The 24,161-nt window shown below is 44.2% G+C and overlaps 1 long non-coding RNA gene across 1 annotated transcript; it reads left to right on the top strand.

Moving 5' to 3' along the window:
- Positions 1–313: 313 nt before the first annotated feature.
- On the top strand, positions 314–7,048 carry LOC134556022 (uncharacterized). Its single transcript, XR_010081539.1, has 6 exons — positions 314–497; positions 937–1,005; positions 2,119–2,178; positions 2,407–2,511; positions 3,227–3,340; positions 3,907–7,048. It is a non-coding gene; the product is annotated as an uncharacterized LOC134556022 (long non-coding RNA).
- The last annotated feature ends 17,113 nt before the right edge of the window (positions 7,049–24,161 follow it).

Below are 24,161 nucleotides of genomic sequence, written 5' to 3'. Positions count from 1 at the left end.
CATATTCAATTGACACTGGAAAGTTCCTGTAACAAAAGAGATGGAACAAGTGGCACAGTCCTGCCGTAAGAGCTGTAGCTATATTGGTCTCTTCCTTTTTGAGCTGTTTAATATTATTTCCCTCTCTGAATCTAAAAAGCTGGAATATGTGAATTTTCCTGCTTTATCCATCCAGATTCTCGCTGACATTTACAAACACAAGCGTGCAATCTGGCCTAACAGGCAGCGTCACCTGAGGAGATTGTTTACCCCTCTTTTGTGTGCACCCAGCCATTTCTGGCTGGAAATATTCCCTTTTGCTGTGAGTGTTTTCCTGCTGCACCTCCCTGAATGCTGGGCTGTTCCACAGAGGCATGAGGACAGCTGGCTGAGCACTCCAAGACCAGTGGCCGAACTGGGAGAGATGCAAAGAGCCGAGCTCCCAGTGCTGCTCTGGCGTTTGTTGGATCTCAGATTCCACTGCAGATCTTGTGCTTCAGTCTTGGAGCTTTTGCAAGGTATTTCAAAGGCCATCCCTCAGCAATTTGCTGGAGCAGCTATGATAAATGCAGGGAAGGACCTTTGCAGAACAAGGACTGGAAAAGTCTGATTGTGCTTAAAGTCTATTGCAGGATTTTAAAGTTAGAATTTCTTCACAATGTAATGTGTTGTTCAGGTTATTTCTGGCTGAAAACATTCAGAATATCCTGAGAAATTACTCAGAAATAAAAGGAAGGGTGTACAGGTCATATGCCTGTACTTTCAATTAATATGTGTAAATTAAAATACTACGAATATTTAAATATATTAGATTTCTACAAAGATGGAGGCAAAAATTATCTATTGTAATTCTAAGGATGTTCCTGCATTTAGTTATATTTGCCCATTCTAAATTTTGGAGATACTGTTAGAACCAGGTTATTTTCTCTAAAGAAGAAATAATATTCTGATCCACAGGAACTAATATTGATCATGGCACAAAAGGAGGAAGGACTTCACGTCAGTAAAGTATTTTGTCTTCTGCAAGTAAGAGCTTGTTTCAGCTTGCCTTTTGGGACCTTTGTTAAGATGTTTTCCATTCTCTTTTTTTGAAAATACATATTGTTCCTGACTTCCTTCATGCATTACTATGCCTTTCCCTCTCTCCCTGAGAGCCGTGTTGAGACCAAGTCCCTTCTGATACAAAAGAGATGAAGAAGAAGCAAACAAGGCAGTCTCATAAATATATCATGAGATGGCCCACAGAAGGGAAAACACGAGAAATGTTACAGCTTTACACACACACACAAACCACCAAAAAAACACCAACTTGCATTTAGTGTGTGTAGTTTTCAGTTTCTTGATGGGGTTGAGGAGATTCATGTTATCTCAGTGGCACCAGTAAATCGCTGCAGCTTTATTCCTCTGGTTCAGAGGAGCCAGTCCTGGCTCTTTGCTGGGCTCTCCGGATTTGGGGTGATTTGCATTGCCACAGTGGCTCAGGCCATTGAGCTGTGACAGCAAATTTGATCTCTCAGATCTCTGATGTCAGAATGAATCTGGCATCATCTCACTTATGTGAGGTTGACCTGCTGCAGCTGACATCAGAAGCTGCTTCTTGCTTGAATATTGATTGGTTTTCATTGGTATTGAGTGTACAGAGCTCTCTGTATGGCTCATGCTGCTTTAGGGGAACAATAAATATTAACACAAAGCTGTAGATTTTAACATACATAGCTGGTCTATTACGGATTCTGAAATACTGCTAAATCAAAAACTACAGCACTTAGATTTTAAAAGGTTAAATAAATTTCACTCAGGCAGGTTCCATGCTCAGAAGTGCAACTCACCTCCAAGTTAGAGCCTGGGTGCTCCTGAGCCACCTCAGCACACCCAGCTGCTCATCCCTGCTCTGTGCCCTGTCCCTGTCCTTCCATCTCTTCTCTCATTTCTGTTCTCAGGTCAGGGGCACAGGTCACTGGGCCAGCGCTGCTGGGACTTCCAGCTCTTCTGGGGAGAAGCTGTGGCTTTAATTTGCACTCTGTGTGTGCCACCTCTGCTGTGCCAGGAAGAGTTTTTTTCCTCTCAACAGCTGGTGGCAGGGAACAGAGTTCCACTTACTGCAACATCAGGCATTTATTTTCTGCTGCTTTTCACTAGGTTGTGTCAAAATCCTTGGAATGACAGAGATGGGAATGCTGAACTCCAGCAGCTCATGTGGTAAACCCTGGGCTGGGTGGGAGGGTGGAGTAGGGACCCCAGAGTGCACAGCTTCAGGAGACTGAAGCTCTCTGCAAGGGTCTGAGTCCTCACCAGAACTGTGGGGCTGTGTTGGGACTGACAGTGAAATTCTTATTCCTTATGATGCCTAGGATTTTAGCTTTTATATTTTTCATGTATTTGTAATCCTGCAATTCTTTACTGTGTAACTCTAAACTCCACACACAGTGTGAGCTGCTGCTTCCCCATGTTGGTCAGACACAACAATTCCTCTCCAGGCTTGGGAATCAAGGACACCTCACTGCCTCAGGCCCCAAGGAGGGTAAAACAAAAGTGAGTTGGGGGGAGCAAACCTGGGTGAATGACTTCATTACCTGAAGCTGTAATTGGAAGATTAACTTCAATATGCAAAAGGACCAAACTTATAAAAGTGTGAAAACCTGTGACCCCTGGTCCATTATTGGGTGTAGCCCCTGGGGGGCTTTGTCTGCCCTAAATGTACCTGAAGGCCCTTCAATAAACAGAACTGCTTTTTATTCCCTTAATTTTGTCTGGCCTCTGTTTTTAAGTAGCCCCAAGAAGGCATCACTTAAGGCAGTAAAATGTGTCTTTGTCACTGGTCCTGCCAGAGCCCACACACCTACAGAACACAATGGAAATTTGCTGTCTTTGAGAACTGGGACAGAAAATTCTGATACTTTGAGGTGATGCAAGTGAAGTTTGACACAGAAAACATACGAGTTAGAAATGGAAATGAAGATCCTTAGCCATGGGAAATAATCTCTGGAGTTTTCACAAACCCAGAAATAGATACCTTTAACTTCATATCACTAAGTAACTCATGCCTCATGCTCCTTTTGATAATTGTTGAGGAGCTCTGTAACTCCTGATTTCTCTGACAGAAAAAAAGTTGAAGATCAGATGGGGCTGATGAAAACCATCCTCCAAATCACAAAGTATAATTCAGCAATTGAAGCTAAATGTTGATAACCCATAGGTGGTTTGTGTCCAATAAAAACCAATAATTTTGCCATATAATTCTTTGCAGGATATAACTGAACTTAATCCATTGACACTCTGGATATTTTTTAAATCTGAAAGTGGAGGAAGGTGATATGAAAGGCTAACAGGACAGAATTTCCTGTAGATGCCCTTAATAATTGTGAGTAAGAGAGACTTTGAATCCCTGTTCTGATTACTATTGTCTTCTTTATTCCCTTTATTCCTTCTTTGTCCCCTAGTGTGGATGCAGCAGGATCAGTCCAACCCCAAATTTTGGTAGCTCTAAGGATCTCAGGGAACTTCTTCTACTGTCCAACTGTATATTTCACCTTCTCACACTAGTCTGGCTTAGCATCCTCCCCAAAATATACAGGATTTAACCTTTTCACTACCTCAAGAAAATCCCTGCATTTTTATGCTTGAAGAAATCTGGAAAAAAAAAAGCACAAATAAAGGGCAGCTAGACAAAGAATCATAGAATAGTTCGGGTTGAAAGGGATCTTTAAGGTCTTGAGTTCATCCCCCTGCAGTGAACAGGGACATCTTAAATTAGACCAGGTTGTTCAGAGCCCTGGCTTGAATTTTTTCAGGGATGGAGCATCCATCAGTTTTCTGAGTAACTTGTTCCCCTGTCTCACCAGCCTTATGATAAAAATGTCTTCCTTGTATCTAGTCTAAATCTACCCTCCCTTAAGTAAAATATTTTCCTTTCTCCTGTTGCAACAGGCCCTGCTAAGAAGTTTCTTGTTCCAGGACCCTGCTGTAAAGTGTCCCCAGAGCCTTCTGCTCTCCAGGCTGAACCACCCCACAGAGAGGTGCTCCAGCCCTCCAGTGTTTCTGTCCCTGCTCCAAGAGGTCCCTGGGTATCCTGTGCTGAGGGTTCCACAGCTGGATGCAGGATTCATCCAGGACAGTAATAATGTCTAGAAGGAAGTCATCTGCACACACTGTAATTTGTGCTTTACTCTGACTTCTTGCCAAAATTTACCTATTGTTTGATATAAGAGAGTTTCAGAATGAGGGAAAGGGTATTTCATGGCAGGGAGTAAATGAAAGAATATGAGAAATAAAGCTTGAGGCCCAAGAAACCCCTCAATGAACACCCTGATGGACACCAGGAGAGGGAGCAGGAGTCAACCTGGCTCTCAGCATCTTACAGCACTCAAATTCTGTATTCTGCCAGCTGTGCTACATGTATGGCATGACATGAGTAGCAAGGTGTTTATTGTTTCTGTCAGTGAGCTGATCAGAAAGGGTTCAGATGCCCCAGAGAACTGAGGCAGTGGTTGTCAGAGGAGGAGCTGGTTTGGAGCTGAGGCCCCAAAAGGCTGCTCTCGCTGTGGCTTTGTCCCCAGCTTCCCCTGGCACAGCTGCCTTTGTTTGGATCAATTCACCACTTCCAGAGTGTGGTTTTCTACCTGGCAATATGTCAGGCAAGACTGAAGGATCTGTGGCTGGTGTGTTCATAAAGGTTGAAATGCTCTCATTAGCAAGCAGATAACTGTTCAAAACTCGGCGTTACTTTACTGGAAAGGTTTGCTTGTTACGGGAGCCTCTGGAGCAGTCCTTGCTGAAGCTAATGACTATAAGGATGCTTCTTGGTAGCAGCACTGTCTTCTCTCCCTCCCCTACTACCCTCCCCAGTCTGATGTGCAATCAGTTAACGTCTAGTTTGGAAGTGCTCTCTGGCTGTGTACATTTTCCAAGTCAGTGTAAAACAACTTATCCAAACCAATATGGAAAATGAAAGGTTCACTGGGAAAACATTTAAAAGCTTTCTAATGTTTCTGCTTATTGAACTGATAGAAGTTGGGGGTTTTATGCAAAACATCAGCATGAAAGGTATTATGCTCATAACACACATTCTCAAATAGCTAGTAAAATTCCCGAAGTATCCAAAGCAATGATACCTGCTTTAAAAAATATAAGTGTTGAAAAACTAAAAGAAAGTATAGATAGAAAGGGAGCTTGGCCTTACTAAAGGTATCTCTGATTACCTTTTCCACATGTGGGAATTCAGATGAATTAAGCATGTCATCAGTAGGATTACTTCATCCTCTTGGGTTCGCTTTGTGTCCTCTAATATTTTCTCAAATAGTTCTGAGCCAGGATATCAACACACATCAGCTTTGAACTGGTCATTGGTTCAATTTTACCTTTTAAGTGTATCAAAGACCAATTAATAATGAATGGGCTGAAGTCAAGAAGTATCTCAAGTCTTCCTATCTTTCAAAAAATCTCTCTCCTTCCGCGCTTGCCTGTCTGTGCTTAGTGCTTCAAACTGACAATGACAGGAATTGAAATAACTTGAACCTTGCTATTATTGTAGCATTCCAGGCCTGACTTAAATGGTTTTCCTGTGTTTCTTGCTGAGTTAGGCTCTCTTGAAAGAATTAGGGTAGTGTTCTTTTGAATGTCAAATCAATACCAATAACCTGTAGAGCTCTTGAGCTCATGCAGGCTATGACAAAATCTGTTTTATTCTTGGTGATTTGTTCTTAACAATCCGTAGTTCATAAAGAATCTCTGTCCTGAGCACACAGAATTTTTCACAGGTAGAAACTACTCATTATATGTTTTAGAGTGGTTCGACATTCCCATATAGCTCCGGATGTTAGAGTATCTACGAAAAGTGATTGCATTTTAAGTTGAGCAGTGGTTGTTCCTTTCAAGTCACTTTATCACAGAGCACTTCCTGCAGCAAACTCATGGGTCCACTGCTGATGAAACTGCTATGGCTGGCTGTGGGTAGTGTCAGCTGAATAGGCTGGGAGAAGAAAATTACTGAGGAAAAAAGTTAATGGTATTCCAAAATTCAATGTAAGTGGGGCGCTGTTCATTTAAAAAAGAATTTAGGTGATAAAACTTTACTGTAATATGTACAATTGTATCAAAAGAAATCATAACAACGCCTATTTCAGTGATCTTACAAATATCTCTGTGGTGTTTCTGCAGCTTCAGAAAGTCTGCAGGCAGATTGTTGTGAGGGTGACTAGAAGCTGGAGGATTATTTTTGTAGAAGTATCTATTCCCCATGCAGTTACTCTGAGTGTGTGCTACTCTTTTGTACTGGGGTAATGACAGTTCCTTTGACATCTGGATAGAAAAGTGTGGTCATTTGTGGGTGCCTTACTGCATCACTGTGTAAACAGTAGAAAAGATTTGTTTTTGCAATAAAGATGACATTTATATGCAATTCTGACCCTGGAACCTTTGGTGTGTGCAGCGTTGTGTGAGACCCTCCTCACTGTCATGATCAGATCCTGCCTGTGGTGGTGTTATAAATGTGGAATGGTTAATTCATGTTCTTATGATAAATTAGAAATTTATAATATTGTATAAAGTGATATCAGGTAAAAGTTTATGTTTAAGAGATTTTGCAGCAGACGGTGAAACTGACCGCCCTGAGACAGCCGGCGCCTCCATTTATAAAAGAACAAAGGGGTTTTCTGAGAAAAGCTCGCAGCTGTCCAAGCACCATGGAGGGGACCCCGGAGATAAACTGGCACCAGCAACTCACACCTTGGGTGCCACCTTCATGGACCATCAAGCCACATCCTCGATATCTCAACCACTCATCAACTATAAGGACCTATTGAAATTGGATATTAACATTTGAACTAAGAAAAGGACTCTTTTCTGCTTGGTTGGGGAGACTCCCGAATTTGTATAGTTGGTGGGGAAACAATGGGAAATATGGAGAAATATTGCCGAGGGCAGAATAAAGTGTATAAAACCCAAGCCCCGAACCGGGCTAATTTGTGAACCGCTGGGGGAGATAGCAGGCTGCCAGACCCTGTATCTCACGGTTCACCCTTGGCATTTCCCGGGAAAGCTCTGTCAAGTTTTTCCGCTGTTGGTGGATTATCGAAATTCTGTGATTTGATTTGTTATTAATAAACCAAATTTTTATTTAAAATTGGAATATCTGATTGGCATTTATAACAGGTGGGGTTTACCAGCCTCACTGTTCTTCCCATCTTTGGGCATTTCTTCCAAATGCATGAAGATGATCATCTTTTACCTTTGCAGTGCTGCACTTTCTGGTACACCAAGGTTCCGTGAGAGCATTATGCTCTTACACATCTCCATGGAAACAAATTCTCCCCGCCAGGACTCATGGATGGAGATGTTAAAGGCAGCTCACACTTCTGCCACAGTGTGTGCTGGGGTTATAGAGCAGTCACTGATGTTAATGTCCAGCTCTCTGAGGCCAAGGACTGTGCTTAAATCTCTCCCTTGATCCTGCCAGAAATCTGTCTCTTGTTACTGCTGACGTGTCCCCCTACTACTGATACCATAATGTGGAGAATAATCGAAAAGATGTGCTCACAAAAGTGGGAGTTATAAGCAATGCATGAAATCATGACTTTGACCCCAATGATATGCAAAATCTCTGGGTTTTGAATGTAACAACAATCAACGCTTCAGAGGTAAAGGGAATAACTTGGGATATGGTTCCATCCAGTGCAGGTTTTATCAGTCTGATTTAATAAATTGATAAGATAAACTGACTTCTTAAACAAAGAGAATACAATGAACCTAATCTGTCTAAATTTAAGCAAAGTATTTGACATAGTTGCTCAAGGGAAATTATTCTTAAGGAAAGAGAAAATGGGGATTAATTAAAAACTGTGAGTTGGATAAAAAGCTTGCTCAAGTAGAATCTTGGGTGAATTCTATGGAAGGGAAAGTTCCTGGAATGAGGAGAAGTTACCAGTGCTGCTTCTCAAGGTTTGGTCTGGAGAGCAACCCTGTGTAATATTTCAATTAGTGACCTTGTTACAAGAACAACGTGGGTACAATTATAAAATCTCTATCTGATACAAAGTCAGAAAGCGTTACCAGTTTTGGAAGAGGACTGGGTCATAATTTAGGAAGGATTCAATAGCCTTAAGGGAATAATTATTTCTGAATTATGATGCAGTCTTCCTCTAGGACTGGCAATACTGTCTCATTTTGTCATCCACAAATTTTATATGGCCTTGTAGACTTGACAGATGGGAATAGAATGAAGTTTAATTGCACAAAGTCAAACATGTAGAGACTAATTACAGTAACTTTTGCTATGAGATGGAACCTCATTGTTTGGAGTTGGCTATTTCCTGGCTTGTTATATGCGGGAGAGGGATGGTGAGACCATAGGACTGGTTACACATGCTGTGCTGGGGGTCTGGAGTGGATAAAGGGAATTTTCATCTAATCCTTTACACCAGCATTGGTGAGGGACTATCATGCAAAAAATGACTATAAAGTTGTTTCTGTGATAGCCAATGGCTGCTTTTCCTTGGCTGGGAAAAGCCAAGGAAACTGGGCTTTTCTAACTAACTGGGGTGGTTCCTTCAAAGAGGGATTTATTCTGAGTTTTCTGTTTAGGAAGAGGAAAGAAGTTGCAGCTCAATTATGTTGTAACTCAGACTCATAATAGCTGTAACACCATAAATTATTTCAATTTTCCTTTGAAGGGATGATGTTCTTTCTTATGATCTACCAATCCATTCTAGGTCCTTCCCTCCAAAACATTGAGGCCTGGAGCATGTCCTGAGCAGGGCAGCAAAGCTGGGGAAGGGACAGCTGGAGCACAAATCCTACCCAGGAGCAGCTGAGGGAGCTGGGAAAGGGGCTCAGCCTGGAGAAAAGGAGGTCAGGGGGGACCCTGTGGCTCTGCACAGAGAGAGGTGTAGGGGATGGGGCAGCCAGCTGGGGGTCAGGCTCTGCTCCCAGGTAGCAAGTGACAGGACCAGAGGAAACAGCTTTGGTTTAGACTGAATATTAATAAAAAATTCACAGAAAGGTGGCCAGGCCTTGGAAGAGGTTGCTGAAAGCAGTGGTGGAGCCTCCATCCCTGGAGGGAGTAAAAGATATGTAAATGTGCCATGGAGGGAGATGATTTAGCAGCAGACTTGGCAGTGCTGGAAATGATTTGACTCCATGATCTTGGAGGTTTTTTCCAACCTTAATGATTTTATGATCTCTTGCACTTGGTTTGATTCTGAAGGGATGAAATCTATTAATTTGGGAGTACTTGAAGTGGTGTGAAATCACTTTTGAAGATGAAGCACACAGTGGGTCAGTCAGTAATTTGTTTCTCAGGTCATAAAATTCATCAGATTTCTTAGAATAGTCTAAAAACTGCTATTGATGTGATGATACAGTCTGCCTGCTGTATCATCATAGATATCTAAAAGCCAATTTATATTCTATAAAAATTCTGTGTTGGTATTTATTTCTCTGGGTTATGAAGTTACAGTGAGGCACAGACAGACATTGACCAACAGCAGTTCTGGGAAGAGTTGAGCCTGGAGAAGGTGAAATTGCAATGAAGTTTGCCAGTAAATTTGCCTAACAAATACCAAATACTATTGAATTCTATTGACAGTACACAATATGTGGCAAGTAACCAGTGTCTATATAATCCTCACAAATTTCTCACTGAATTCTAAGTTTACTGCCAGACACTGAATATTCCAAGAACCCTGATAAAGCCAGCAAGTTGGACACTGAGGAATTAGAAGATGCCACACCTGAGTGAAATCTGAATGTATATAAACTGAGGTGTGTCTAAAGGTAAAAATGTGATCAAATATATGTTTTTTCATGTGACTTGATACCAGAAATCCTGCCTTGCTTTCATTCTGTGTTCCAAATGATAGAACTGCTCAGGATCCTCCAAAAGAATTCTTACAAGCAAAACCAAGAACAAGAATAAAAGAAAAAAAGCCTGTAAATTTTCCGGAACATGATTACAAAAATGACAAGACCATGTTTTATTTGACCTTTAAAGGAAAGCCTCACAAAACTCAATGAAGATTTCAGATATGGAGAACTTAACCTCTCAGAACATACTGGAAATCAGAATATCAGAAAGAAAATGGCTGAGGAATCTTTGCCAGAGTTATCTCAAACATCTGTGTTGGTCAATACAGGCCAGTAGCACTGCATTGGGCATTGTGGTGGGCACTGCTCTAAATGCTAACTAGTCACATAAAGGTTTTTATAAGGCCCTAAATTAGACCATTATCTGAATGTGTATATTAAGAAGTAGGTATTCAGTAGGGTATATTGCATTTCTATGTCATAATTTTTTATCCATCACATCTTCATGCCCAGTGCTAACAAGTGTAAGGTTTCTTAGAGCTTTTGAGATCCTCAGTCAAATTGTGGTCTGGTAAATCATTCATACAAGTGATTCCACTTGACCTGAACAGAGCCATTTCAGCCAGAAGTTCCTCTCTGGGGTTAGTAACGTGATCACAATAGAGCTCATCAAGAGTTTTGGTATTGCTGGGGTAGGTAATTAAAATGGTAAATGCAGATTTTAATAGTGAGGATCACTGGAAGCATTCAGAAGTGAAGTACATTTTGGATTTTTTTCTTCAAAAGAACAGAGAAAGTAGGAATTTGTGTTGATGCCTTCTAGAAATTATTATGGAATAATGCTGGCTTTGAACATCTCTGTCAGACAACAGCCATGGAATTTCTGAGGCTTTGAGAAGCTGAAACTATGCTTTTATTTTCTAACTTATGATTCTGTGTTTCTTTCTTTCTTTCTATATCTCTCCAGGAGATAAAAATAAAATTACTGTGTTATTGAAGTAGTATATCAAATAGGGGAACATTTAGAAATATATAATAATTTATTTTCTTTGACTCTTATGGTCCAGAAGGAATTAAATAATAACAATACAGAGATAATCAGAGTTTGGAGCTAAAATAGATTCAACCTACTTCACTTCTGAGTGTGGCTAATGCAATCTAATACACTACTCAGGTGAAAAATCTATTCCATGGGAATGAGACTCTGTGGCCAAGTTTCTCAAGTATCGTAGGCATGATATGCTCATAGATACGATTTGAGCTATTCCAAACTAGGCCGAACTAGGCCTCAGGCCTGGGCCTACTAGACCGTAGACGTTCAGCATACGTAGTAGCAGATAAACTTACCTGCTACTAGGAATGTGTTAAGGTATAAACACTTACAGCATGGAAGTAATGGCACTAAATCTCCGTAGCTACCTTAACCCTGGATTGTTTACATACTTCTGTATGTCCACTGCCTATCACAGTGCATCTGCTAAATGTAAATGACTCGCTCTGTATATAACCCGCCATCTGGGTGAATAAACTGGAGTACGTGCTTAAAACCATACTAGTTAGTCTCACGTCGCTCTAGCCCCCGGTCTTTCCAGAGCTCAGCTTCAAGACTCTGCATTTGAAGTGTGGAGGTAGATGCATGACCTGCTGGATTAACTCTCTGCTTTTTGAGACAATCACAGATAATACCAAAATTAAAATCTTGCCCTTGGTGCTGTTAAAGTCTTTCCTCCAGTAAATACCTCCTGCCTTGTACTCTTAGCCAGTAACCATGTCAGGCTGATTTTTATATAAAGCTCAGATTATTCTTGGTGCTGATGTCCTGCAGGCTGGGTTGATTCACCATACAGCCTCCTTGGAGGCTCTTTGCGTGCAGTGCTTCCTCTCAAGTTCAAGAAGTTTTGAAACCAGACAGAGTTTGGAGTGCTTACAGTCTCAGTGATTTCTCATATTTAACTATTACTAAAGCTGCAACCTATTAGAATAAGCAGTAACAAGTGTTGGAGAGAAATCTCTGTTCCAGCTCAGCTCCGAATGTGAAAATAGAATATTTCCTTCGGCATAACTAAAAGCAAACTCATGACTGAATATTTCAGATCTACGTATCAGAAATGAAATAGTGAAGTATTATTAATGTGTAGGATGCAAAGCATTTAAACATGACTTTCTGTAAGGATGCTGAAGCAGTCAGAAGTCAGTACACTTTATGTAGCTAACCTTAGAGCCAAAGGGAAGAGTCGAATATTGGGAATTCTGGAAGAAAACTTTGAAGGCTTTCTTTTTTCCCATGTCATTGTTTTGCTCAAGGTTCATTATGATCCCAGTAAAAAGAACACTTGGACTCTGTGAGGAGGTTTTTAAAAAACCTTGAGTTCCTTCAGGCACTGGGAAGCTCAAATTGTTTGGAATCAGGTTGGCTTCCACCCAGGCAGATCCCACCCGTGGAAAACTTGCCCCTCAGTTTTGGGGTTTTGAGATCTTTCAGGATTTTGTTAAAAGAAAGCTATTCCACTAAATACTTCTCTTGTCAAACAAACCCGAAGTTCACACAAGGCCCTGTGGCACTCCTGTGCCAGGCGGGGCCCCCAGGCAGTGCCGTCTCAGGGCTGGCTGGGAGCTGCCCTCAGCCTGCTCTGTGCCCTGGGCTGGGGGAGCTCCCCTGAGCCGAGCTTCCTCTGCAGCAAACACACACTCGGGGTCAAGCTGGACCTCCAGCCTGGCCCGGCCCAGCCCGGCCCAGCCCAGCCCAGCCCAGCCTGGCCCGGCCAAGTCCAGCCCGGCCCAGCCCAGCCCGGCCCAGCCCGGCCCGGCCCAGCCTGGCCTGGCCAAGTCCAGCCCGGCCCGGCCCAGGGCGGCCCAGCCCAGCCTAGCCTGTCCCATCCCAGTGCAGCCCAGTCCAGCACAGCCCAGCCCGGCCCAGGGCGGCCCAGCCCAGCCTAGCCTGTCCCATCCCAGTGCAGCCCAGTCCAGCACAGCCCAGCCCGGCCCAGGGCGGCCCAGCCCAGCCTAGCCTGTCCCATCCCAGTGCAGCCCAGTCCAGCACAGCCCAGCCCGGCGCAGCCCGGCCCAGCCCAGCCTAGCCTGTCCCATCCCAGTGCAGCCCAGTCCAGCACAGCCCAGCCCGGCGCAGCCCGGCCCAGCCCAGCCCGGCCCAGCCCAGCGCAGCCCGGCCCAGTCCAGCCCAGCCCAGCCCAGCACGTCCCAGTCCAGCCCGGCCCAGCCCAGCCCAGCCAAGCCCGGCCCAGCGCAGCCCGGCCCAGTGAGGCCCAGCACGGCCCAGCCCAGCCCGGCCTAGCACATCCCAGCCCAGCGCAGCCCGGCCCAGCCCGGCCTAGCACGGCCCAGCCCAGCTCGGCCCAGCTCAACCCAGCCCAGCACGGCCCAGCCCAGCCCTGCCTGTGCCTCCTCAGGCTGAGCTGCTCAGGGCATCAGAAACTCCCTGATTTACAGGGGCCATCTGCTTAGAATCACTGAAGTGATTAATTTTGTTTTTCACAGCTCTCATCTCCCTGCCCACAGGGACCAATGCAGTGACTTCAGACTCAAAAGTGTAAGGGCCTTTAATTGCAGTTAGGATCAGGTTCTGCTGTCCTACTGGACAGTGACTTAAATGGCTTCTAAGATTTATTTCATGTGGATCATATACTACTTGGCACTGTTTAAGTGTTCCCTAAGTTTCAGATCACTTAAATGTGACTCTCCTTTGAATATTGGTACACTGTTCTCCTTTTAGAAAAGTAGTCACAGCCAAGGAAAAATGGTTCCAAAATTAGTAGTTACTGGTTCCTTTAGTAACAGAACAGCATGTGCATCTCTTTGCTTATATATGAATGTATTTTATGGAAAAAGGCTAGACTTGAGCTGATAAATGGAGTGCTTTCAATGTGATTCATAGCAGGGCCATAGCCAAGGTTTGAGGAAGCAGTGCTTCCCCTGCCGTGGGCTCGGTGTATGACTGGACACAGGACTGTCAGGGGATGTAACCCCCATCCCAGCAGCGCCCAGGACGCTGGTGCCAGGCAGAACTGGCACAGCAGGCAAGAGGAGCCTCACCTGCGCTGGGATCAGAGTGCATTTGGCTGGTGTGTTTGTAGCAGACCTTCATTCCCATAGTGCCTGACAACAGGAACACATTTTAGGGAGTCTGGGTCCTGTGAGCTGCCTATGTTTAATTAGAGTTTATACCTGGGTTGATCAAGTTGGTTTTCATTCATAAGTTGGAGTAGGGGAGAACTGTTTAGTCTGATTAGCAGGTGCAATAGGAAGGGGCCCCCGGTGCCCTGGGATTTGGCAGCTGTTGTTATTAAAGTCAGGAATAGCATTTTTTGACTTGTTTAAGCTTTTAAGGTTAAAAATACAGTTTGCATTATCAGATATGATTATTTTAAGCCAGCTGAGCTATTTGTTCATTTTAAATGGTCCATTTTGGAGTCTACTTTATCTTACAAATAATGTTTACTTTTTCGAGTCCTTGTCTTGTTCTCTTGCTAATGTTGAGAGCATTTGTGGCTCTTACTTACTGGAGACACCATAGGCTTGCACGTTCACATTGTAATGTATATACTTGAAAGATGACTTTAATATAATAATCTGTATTTCTGCTTTGAAGTGCTGAGAGTGATGTCCTCGTTTAATCATGTAACTCTGGTAGAATGTTTTGTTATTACTATAGGTAGTTCCAAAATTTCTGTGCATGAATAAAGAAATAGTTTATTTCATTAAGCCTGGTAAACTAACAAAAAATTCAGTAAACTTAGTGGGAGGGAAAGGTGTATTTATGTTCTCAAGTTTCTTTATATGTATCTCACATGTAATAAGGCTTGTAGTTAATACTCTGAAACTTTGAGGATAATGCCTATTACCTGGGAACTGTCAAAATCACACAATGGATTGGCAACTTCTAAACATTATATAAAATAGATTTCTCTGACATTTTGCCCTCTAGTTATTAACCCAAAAGTAAAGATTTATGCTGTTAAACTTTGATCCACCAAAACCATTTTGTAGAAACACTGGGGTAAAATGCACTATATCAACCAGCAAAGGAAAAATATGTTTCCCTTGAATAATGATTTAAATAAAATAAATTAGAAAACAACAGCAACAACAAAAACCACACACACAAAAAGCCCCCAACCTATTCTTCTGAATAGAGCTATATGAGCTTATATTTGTGAGAACTAGGCTGTCCTTATTCTGCTGCCTTAGCTCCTTCCAGTATTTTCCAGGAGGGAATGGGGAAGCGTTCTGAGGCTCTAATGGATACACGAGCAGCTTTGCACTTTGGACATAGCAGTTCATACGTGGATGGTTTCACACTTAGAGTTGCCATGGTGTAACCTGAAATTTGTGTTTTTCACTTGGGAGCTGGCACAGTTGTCAGGTTTTGATGGGGGTAGCAGAACCTACATTCCCTCCTGCAAATTCAGGGCATGTGTGTTGGGAAGGATGAAGTAGAAAGACCTTGCAAATATGGTGGTTTAGATTCTGGAAGTCTGAGTTCAACAAGCGAGATAGAAATGAAAGCATGCTTTGAAATTTAGGGTATAGGGTACAGAGCCATCAGCTTGTGAACAACGATGTGCTAAGCTGAGGGCCAGCTCCCTTGATTAAACAATCCCCTTCTGCTTGCCTTAGGTAATGGGACATTTCTATTGGCTGTATGTAAATGTTGTTATCTTGTATTAGATTGGTTAGTCCAACACAGACTATTCAGCTTGGAAAGATATTTAATGTACGGTATTCGAGACCTCGCTAGGGGTCTCTCTGTTCCTGCCGTCCTGCCCACCCCCCCTAAGTCCCGCCGGGCCGGCCGCTTGCCCCTACCCACCCGCAACTCTGCCAGCTGCTGCGGTCCCGCCTCTCCTGGCTGCGGCCGCGACCACCGCGTGTTCCCCTCCCTCGGCACCCCCCTTGCACGCTGCCACAGGAACCCGGCCGCCCTGCCCGCCTGCACCTGTCCCCGAGCTGGCAGCTGTGGTGCCGCGGCTCCCCAGCCCCGATATCTCCTCCGGTGTGCACGTGCCCGCGTCTCCCTTTGTGTGCCCCGGGGCTCCAGCGCGATTCCCCAGTCCAGGCGTTCCAGCACGGTTCCCCTGTCCCGGCGTTCCGCCAAGATTCCCCAGCCCCGGCGTTCCGGCAACGTTCCCTTGTCCCGGCGCTACTGCGCGGGACCTCGTGGACGCTGCGCTGACAACCGCAGCCCGGCCAGTGCCGCGGCACTCCACCCGCCGCCCTCCCCGGTGCTCGCCACGACTGTTCCCGTGTTGGAAACGGTGCCCTCTTCCCTTCCCGCCGCCGCTCCGGCCCGACCCCCCGGTCCTGCCGCCCTGGCAGCTCCGCTCATGCCCACACAGACACCGATGTTTGCAGCCGCTGCGCACAGAGCCGTGCCTCTCTCTGCGTCCGCAGCAACACCCCAGCCTCCTGCCCCCAGCCGCCCCGGAGCTCCTCCGTCAGTCGCCACGCCGCCGTTGCTCGCCGTCCCGGGCGGGGCCGTGCTGGCTCCTCCGCAACCCCCTGCGTCCGAGTTGCTGTGTGACGTCGCCCCGCCACTTCTTGCCACCGCGGATGCCCCGTTCCCGCCCGCGGCCGCGCTGCCCCCCGCGCCCCCAGTCCCGGCTGCGGCACTGATGAACACAGACAGGCAAGCCCTGCCTAGCACGTGCGCCATTGTCCCGCACCACGCGGAACCGCTGGGGTGACCCGCGCATGCGCACTTGCTGCTTCCCCGAAACCAGCACGCCCGCCTCCGCCCCCCGCAGCCTTTGCCGCAGCTCTGACACAGCCTCCCGGTCCCGACCCGCCGCCTGCCACGGTGCAGCCCCAGCCGGCATCCCTGTGCCCTGCCGCGCTGCTCCCGCCAACCCCATGTCACGTTGTACGACCGCCGATGCTGCCGCCGCCGCCAGAGCAGATATTCGCAATTCCAGAACTGTATCCATCCGCGCCGCCAGCCCAGCCAGTTCCTGCTCCGACAGCCCCAGCTGCAGCCTCTCCACAAATAACCCCTCCCGCAGCTCCGACCACCACACCACCACCACGGCACCAGCCCACGGCTCCCACGCATCTGCAGCCCCCAAATATCCCTCCGCCGCCACCGCCGAGTCTACACACAATACCCCTACAGCCGATTCCTGCACCGCCTTGGATGCATCCTTCTGCGCCACCCCCTCTGCCATACGCCGCCGTCCCAGGCACAGCCACATCTTTGAGAGACCCCTCACCACCGCACGACCCTGCCCAGCTAACAGCTGATGTGCCTTCGCTGTCAGCTCCTCTGCCTCCGATGCCTGCTGCCCTACCCCAGCCACCGAATCTCCTCGGTCACCCAGCTGCGTTCCCGCCCTCCGCACCCCTAGCACCGAGTGAGACTTCATTGTATCACAACTCCTCCATACAGTCTCAGCCAAACACACAAACCATGCAACGAAAAGGGGGAGAGTGGAATACGACAGCTGCTTCAATGAATACAGGACAGACAGAGAACCATTTTGTCCGTGCAAATGACAACCCTTTGATTCAAGTACCAGAGAACCCCGAAAAACAAATAAGTCTGTTCCCAAACAGCTCTACAGGCCCCCCTGTGTTTGGGACAGATTTCTCAACCCGAAATGAGACATTAAACCCTGAGTATTCATTAACATCAGTCTCAAAAATACAAAACCCCCAGAAGTGTTTCAACAATTCCCAGTTCACAGACTGGCATGAAGTCAGACACCAGATTTGCAAAGAGGAAAGTCTAAATCCTCTAGCTATGCCTGTGCTATTCAGCCAACAAGCCGAAGGTCCAAGAACATGGACAGCTATCCCACCTCATGAGATAAAAGAACTACGAAAAGCAGTGAAAGACAGTGGCATTTGCTCGCCATACTTTAAACAACTGCTGAAAAGTACCCTAGAAGAACACACGCTAACACCAAATGACTGTAAAAATCTCGCCAGTGTAATTCTCACAGATTCACAATATATGCTGTGGCAACACAAATGGAAAAGAATGCTTACAGGAGTTTTAGCTACTTACAGGCAAAGTACTGATGGAACCCTTCGCACCCTTACCATATCTAAGTTGATTGGTGAACATCCTGATGATCGGAATGAAGATCAAGTGAACCTACCCAGAATAGTGTTTGATGACATTAAAAAAATGGCTCATAGAGCCTTTTTACAGATTCAGCCTGTAGGAAGTTTTGAAAAAGCCTACAATCTGATTAGTCAAGAGCTGTCTGAACCATTTACTGCATTTGCAGACCGAGTGATACAAGCAGCAGAAAGGCAATGCGGCGACGATATATCTCGCCCAATTATTATAAGGGACATTATTGAAAATAACGCCAATGCTGAATGTAAAAGAGTAATCAAAGCCCTAGGAAAAGAAAGACCCACAGTACCTGAAATGATTGAAGCCTGTAACAAAATTGGAAGTCCACAGCAAGTGGCAACTATCCAAGCAAATGAACTTGGAAAAACTTTAGGAGAAAAAATTGAGCGAGCTCTTACAGCTCAAGCAACACAGGCAGAGGCATGAGACCAAAAACTGACTGAAATTCTAGCTGCTTTGCACCTGAACTTCCAGCAACAAAACAACACTATGGCTATTATGCAAACTGCTGTAACCTCAGCACCTTGCTACTTTTGTAAAAAACCTGGTCATATTGTGAGAAATTGCCCAGAAATTAAAAGGGGTGCACAAGCACCACATCGCTGCCATGCCTGCAAGAAAGGGAAACATCATGCCTGGCAATGTCGAGCTAAGCGTGACACAAGGCAAACCCACTTTCCAAAAAACTCCAAAGCGAGCGCTCAGTGCTGTCACGTGACGACACAAATAGTGGCATCCCAAGCACCCGAGGCAAAATTTATGAATGCCTCGACTCCACAACCCTCCGCTACGTTACCAGTCGGATCCCAAGTACTGACCCAGCGCTACTACCACCAGGATCCTGGCGAACTTTGGCAACCTCCAAATCAACAACACTTTTGAAGGACAATGGCTAAATTGTTTGTTTGATAGTTGGAGCTTTACACATTGGCTAAAGGAACTTTGTAAAATAGGCCTGTTCATTTTAATAGTAATAGTTGTAGTTTTAGTAGCAGTTCCCTGCATACTTCAGTGTGTGCAAAAAATTATGAGTAAAGCAGTTTCTAGTATTTTAATTGTTCATCAGAACGGGGGAGATGTTGGGAAGGATGAAGTAGAAGGACCTTGCAAATATGGTGGTTTAGATTCTGGGAGTCTGAGTTCAACAAGCGAGATAGAAATGAAAGCATGCTTTGAAATTTAGGGTATAGGGTACAGAGCCATCAGCTTGTGAACAACGATGTGCTAAGCTGAGGGCCAGCTCCCTTGATTAAACAATCCCCTTCTGCTTGCCTTAGGTAATGGGACATTTCTATTGGCTGTATGTAAATGTTGTTATCTTGTATTAGATTGGTTAGTCCAACACAGACTATTCAGCTTGGAAAGATATTTAATGTACGGTATTCGGGACCTCGCTAGGGGTCTCTGTTCCTGCTCCCCTGGCCTGCTTTAGCTGTGCCTAGCAGCTACAAGCAAGGCCCTTACAATAAACCACTTGCTACCCCTGCTACTTTGCTTATAGAGATACTTTGTTGCGGACTCTACCATCACAGAGATACTCCTTCACATGTGGAATGGAGTTCCCACATCTGGGCACTGTGTTTTGCCCAGGGTCAGCAACACTGATCTCAGTTTTCTAAGAGCAAAGGTCCTAATGTTAAAAAGGGAATTAATTCTTGTTACTAGAAATGGAAAAACTTCAGTGAGTTTGATCTCACAAAAATGCAGCTCAGTACAGGCACACAATTGAATGAGTATTTGGCCTATGACATTTTCTTTACAATAACTTACACTAACAACTGGCAGGAGATGGCTTCCTACAGGATTGCTACTAATTTCTCTGTGTATCATGAACATAGCAGGAAAACCAAGAATTTAGATGTGGGTTCTAGTTCTGTGTCTTCTCTAGACTCGGTGTGGTACTAGGCAGTCACCTCACTCTGTCATCTGTAAAATGAGAGCCTGTACATCTTTGTGAAGGACTTGGAGCTGTCTGTGCTTTACCAGAACAGGTTTCATCACAGGCAAGTTAAAGGGCATTGGCACAGGGAGGTGGGGTTTGTTTCCTTCTTGAGTAAAATAAAATGACAGCTCAAGGTATGAATAAGCAATTCCTCAGCAAGTTAGTAACATACATTTTAATTCTTGTGTTATTGATTTGCACCTGACAGTAAGTGCCAGATTAAGCCTGAAGGCTCACAGCTCTTGCAGTTCTGGGAGGAGTATCCAGGCAGCAGGCAACACCCAGTTCCTTTAATCTCAGCCCTCAGAAGAGCTGCAGGGAAATACAAAAGACATTATGGCTGTCAAGGGTCTTACTTTGTGAATGTGTCTGGCAGTGCAGGTGTTGGCTGTGATGAGCACATTTGGGAGCTCTGGCTGGAGCTGTGGTTTGCCCAAACTCTGCTCACAGTGGCAGTGAATAGCAACCAAAATGGAGTGAGCAGCTGTTAGACTCTGCCACCAGACCTCCTTTGGGCTAGGAACCAATGTTTAATGAAATATATGGCACCAGCCACTCCTCCTGTAAATCAGCTGTTTCTATAGCTGATGCTGGTGTTGGTGAGTCTTATATTTAAACTATGATTTCAAATACATTCATCAGACTTCTTGTGAAGTATTAACATGTTCTTAAGGCTGATGCTGAAAGATCCTGGGTAGACTGGGAGCTTCACTTCATGTATGACACCTGAAAATCCAAACAGTAAAGCTACTGTGCAAAAGAGATCTGCTCCATAGAAACAAAGTGTTTGCAAATATGTCTCTCCCTTAAGAGCTGAAAGCCTTTAACTTCATCTTTTAGCCAGAAAGATCTTGAAAGCTTGCACCCTCTAATGGAAAACATCTTTCAGCACTAATAACATAATAAGAACAAATTGGACAATGATCACACATAAACCAGGATGGATTGCAGCCCGGGAATACCATCTCTAACAGATTGTTAAAGGTGAGGCTGTTCCTCGAGTTCCAAAGAAACACTATTTCAGAGGTGGCAGCTGCAGCCTCTGCAGGGGATACTGCTGGCTTCACATTCAAATGCTGGATTTGTGCTAGTCAGAAGGGGATTAGGTAGAGAAAGAATAATCCCTAAACAGGCAAGAATATGCCTTTGAAATGAAAGGCTGAGTGCTATTAGACATGGGGCAGCAGTAGTTTCGGTTTCTGTCTGTTTGCTGATAGCTTTTTCCTGTTAAATACAGTCACAAGTATATTTTCTTATTTAAAATGAGCTTTAGAATATTGCTACAGGCAACTGCCTGTATTCTTTCTCTTATTTATCAAATTTTTCCAAAGCTGCAATACCTTTTCCACAGGTATGCTATATACATCACAATTAGTAGGTAGTCCTGGTGCAGTTTTTCCAATGATATTTCACCTCCACTTCAAAAGCATAACTAAACTGGATAAAAGGAAATTGAAAGGAAGAAAAAATTCAGTGAACTTGAAGCATATTTTTTCCTGACTGATTAAATTTCATTGACTATTATATTCCAGGTGAGTTTAACCTAAGAGGGAGAATTCAAAAAATATAGTGAGATGACCTGCTTCACTTCCAAAACTACTTCATTTAAAATGATTAAGCAACTACCAAAGTGCTGTTGCCTGCATCATTAAATCTCCTGGTTTATGCTCATAGGTGATTTCTTATCTTCTTACCTTGTTTAATAGTTAGTGTGCAGCTTTACTGATCCTTTAAAAACCATATTGAGTTGCTGTGATGGAAGTGGGGTGTTCCTGCTGCTGAAGGATGCAGCATGCATTGGGTCACATTGATTATATATCAATATAACTCCTTCAGTGTCTGTAGACACCTGCCTGGAAAAATTTGCCTCCAATCACTTGATAAATGGTAAAAATTAGTTTATGGCCCTCATGGCCTTCACAGATGAAGCCTGCTTTACTGAGAGAGTCTGATTCTTTTTGTTGGGTGGGAGGAGGGAACACATACATTTTTAGTGGAGCGGAAGGGAGACGAATCATGGGAGATGGGAAATGGGCAGCTTGGGGCAAAGCCTGGGGTCAGAACTCACTGAACAGTTTAACTGAGACATTTCCTGACCCATTGCAGCAGGGGAAGTCTCTCTGGTGGCACTGGGGTGGCTTCTGGACCTGCATGAGGTGGTCACAGCCACACCTCTGCCACATTTTCATTTAGGCTGAGCTCCCCAAACCTGCCTGAATGAGGTGGTTGCTGAGCAGGTGTCCTGGCCTAATTATCAGCACTTTGCTGAGCTGAGCTCAGATTTCTCTCAGCACAAATTCCAGCTAAGTCCCTGTGAATGGCCATTCCCACTCTGGTTCTGTCTTGCCTGTGGTAAATTCAGACCTCAAAGGTTTAAGGGCAGAGAGGGAGGGAAGGTTTATTTGGGTTTCCTGTTAGAGACAGCTCTTCAAAACAAAACTAATGGAAAACTCAGTTCCTAGTCTTTCATACTGGTTATGATATGTAAACCAGAGGCAACTATTAGGAAAAGCCTTTATTATGTCAGAGAGTGAAATTAAATGGGCAGGTTGACCAGCAGGAGGAACCAAATGTTTGTAAGAAAAAGGCAGTAAGTACATCGCACTGTCGTACCCTGTGTCAGTGGACAGTGACTCAGATGTCGAGTTTCTTTTGTGTAGTAAACACAGGAGTTTCTCATTCTGTTGGTTCATTTAATTTGGTAAAGAGCCTCTTTGTAACACTGAAGTGTGTAAACTGACAATTCATGTCTTTATCATGTCCTGATAAACCCACTAAAAGGTTTATTTCAAGCTTTCCTGTTTTTCTTCATTTGATGCCCATTGATGAGGTGAAAAGATTGCTACTGTTATTTTATTGCAGTGCCAACATTTTGCATTTCCATTATTATAACATCTCCTGTCACTACCAGTTTGAATTTTTGAGATTTATACTTTGGACATGAAATAGTTTGTTGTTGCTGAAATCTGGCAAAGAAATTCTTCAGCCTTGAGGGCTGTGTACCTGTAAAAACAACAAAATCCAAATCCCAGACACCTCACAGATCCAGATTTTCTTTCACTAAAAAAGAAAAAATAATTTCAAAATCAAACCATATGAAGAAATTTCTGTTTCCACTTGCCTGTAACTTAAAAAGAACAAGACAAAAATGGTTTAAAAAGGCCCATTTCTAGTGGCCTTAGGAATTTGTCAGCTGTCTCAGTGATGAATCTTCCTGAAACTGAAATTATTCCACAAAATGTGAGCATTTTTGGTGCCAGCTGGTTTCAGTGACAGTCTTTAGAAGAAGAAAGTTCTTGTTTTAACTCACAGTCATATGTCTGAATTTCATAAAGTATTCCCATAGATGCACTTATTTGGGTATTAGAAAAAATGTATTGGATAAGAAATTGTAGTTAGACAACCAGACATCAGTGGAATATTATTTGTCAACACATTTGTCAAGTAATAATGTCAAGCTTCAACTTTTTTTTAGCACTTGCATGCTATTATATGTAATATAATGTGTTAGGTGAGTGGTAGTTTTGTGGGTCAGCAGACTGGGTCCTCAAGCTTTCCTTATTTGTTTCCTTAACAGAAAGGTCCATTTTTTTTCTTTATTTTTGTCTTTCACTTAAAAATCTGTTCTAAAAGTCATGTATGATAGGTTTTTTCCAAGTTGGACAAGGTATTTCTAATTTTCAAAAAATTTGCTTCATAGACACATCTCTACTGTCTGCACAGAATCATAGTGTGTAACTTGGGGATAAATCTAAATACTGAGGAGTTTCCACTGCTGGCTAATTTGCTGCTCTTCATGAACTCTGATCTGATTCTTTTTTAGTAATTGCCTCTCTTCTGAAGCAGACCTAAATCTTGCCAGTTGGAAAATCCAGCACGATCGATATTCTGTTGGTCCTCCTGCCAACAAGATTTAAGTTCAGTTTGCAGAAGGATCTAATCTGTGTCTTTGTAAGTCCATCTCTAGGCACAAATGTTTGCCTGCCCAGCAGTCAGACTGCTTCCCTGCCCTCCACAGAACTCCTGGGATATGGGGGAGTCCTGGAGCACTGAAGGGAGAGAATCAATGCCTGCCCCATCCCTCCCCAAGGGCTGAATAGTCTGAATACCCCAATACATGAATTACAGCACAGCTGATATGGCCCTGCTTGTTCTGTGTGTGCCAAATGAAGCCACTGGAAACCCACAGAAATATAAACCTGTTTATGTATAGCTTCACAAACTGTGATAAATGCCCATGAAGACCCTGAAATCTGAGAGGTGGTCAGTACTAAAGCAAAGATCATCACTTATAAAGGAATAACTGGAAATGCTTTCTCTTCTGTGTACCAAGCCATAGACAAT

The sequence above is a fragment of the Prinia subflava genome, chromosome 11 (assembly GCF_021018805.1).
Source record: "Prinia subflava isolate CZ2003 ecotype Zambia chromosome 11, Cam_Psub_1.2, whole genome shotgun sequence".
NCBI lineage: Eukaryota > Metazoa > Chordata > Aves > Passeriformes > Cisticolidae > Prinia > Prinia subflava.
Note: the sequence above shows the minus strand (reverse complement) of the source record. Positions and strands in the feature narration are given on the sequence as shown.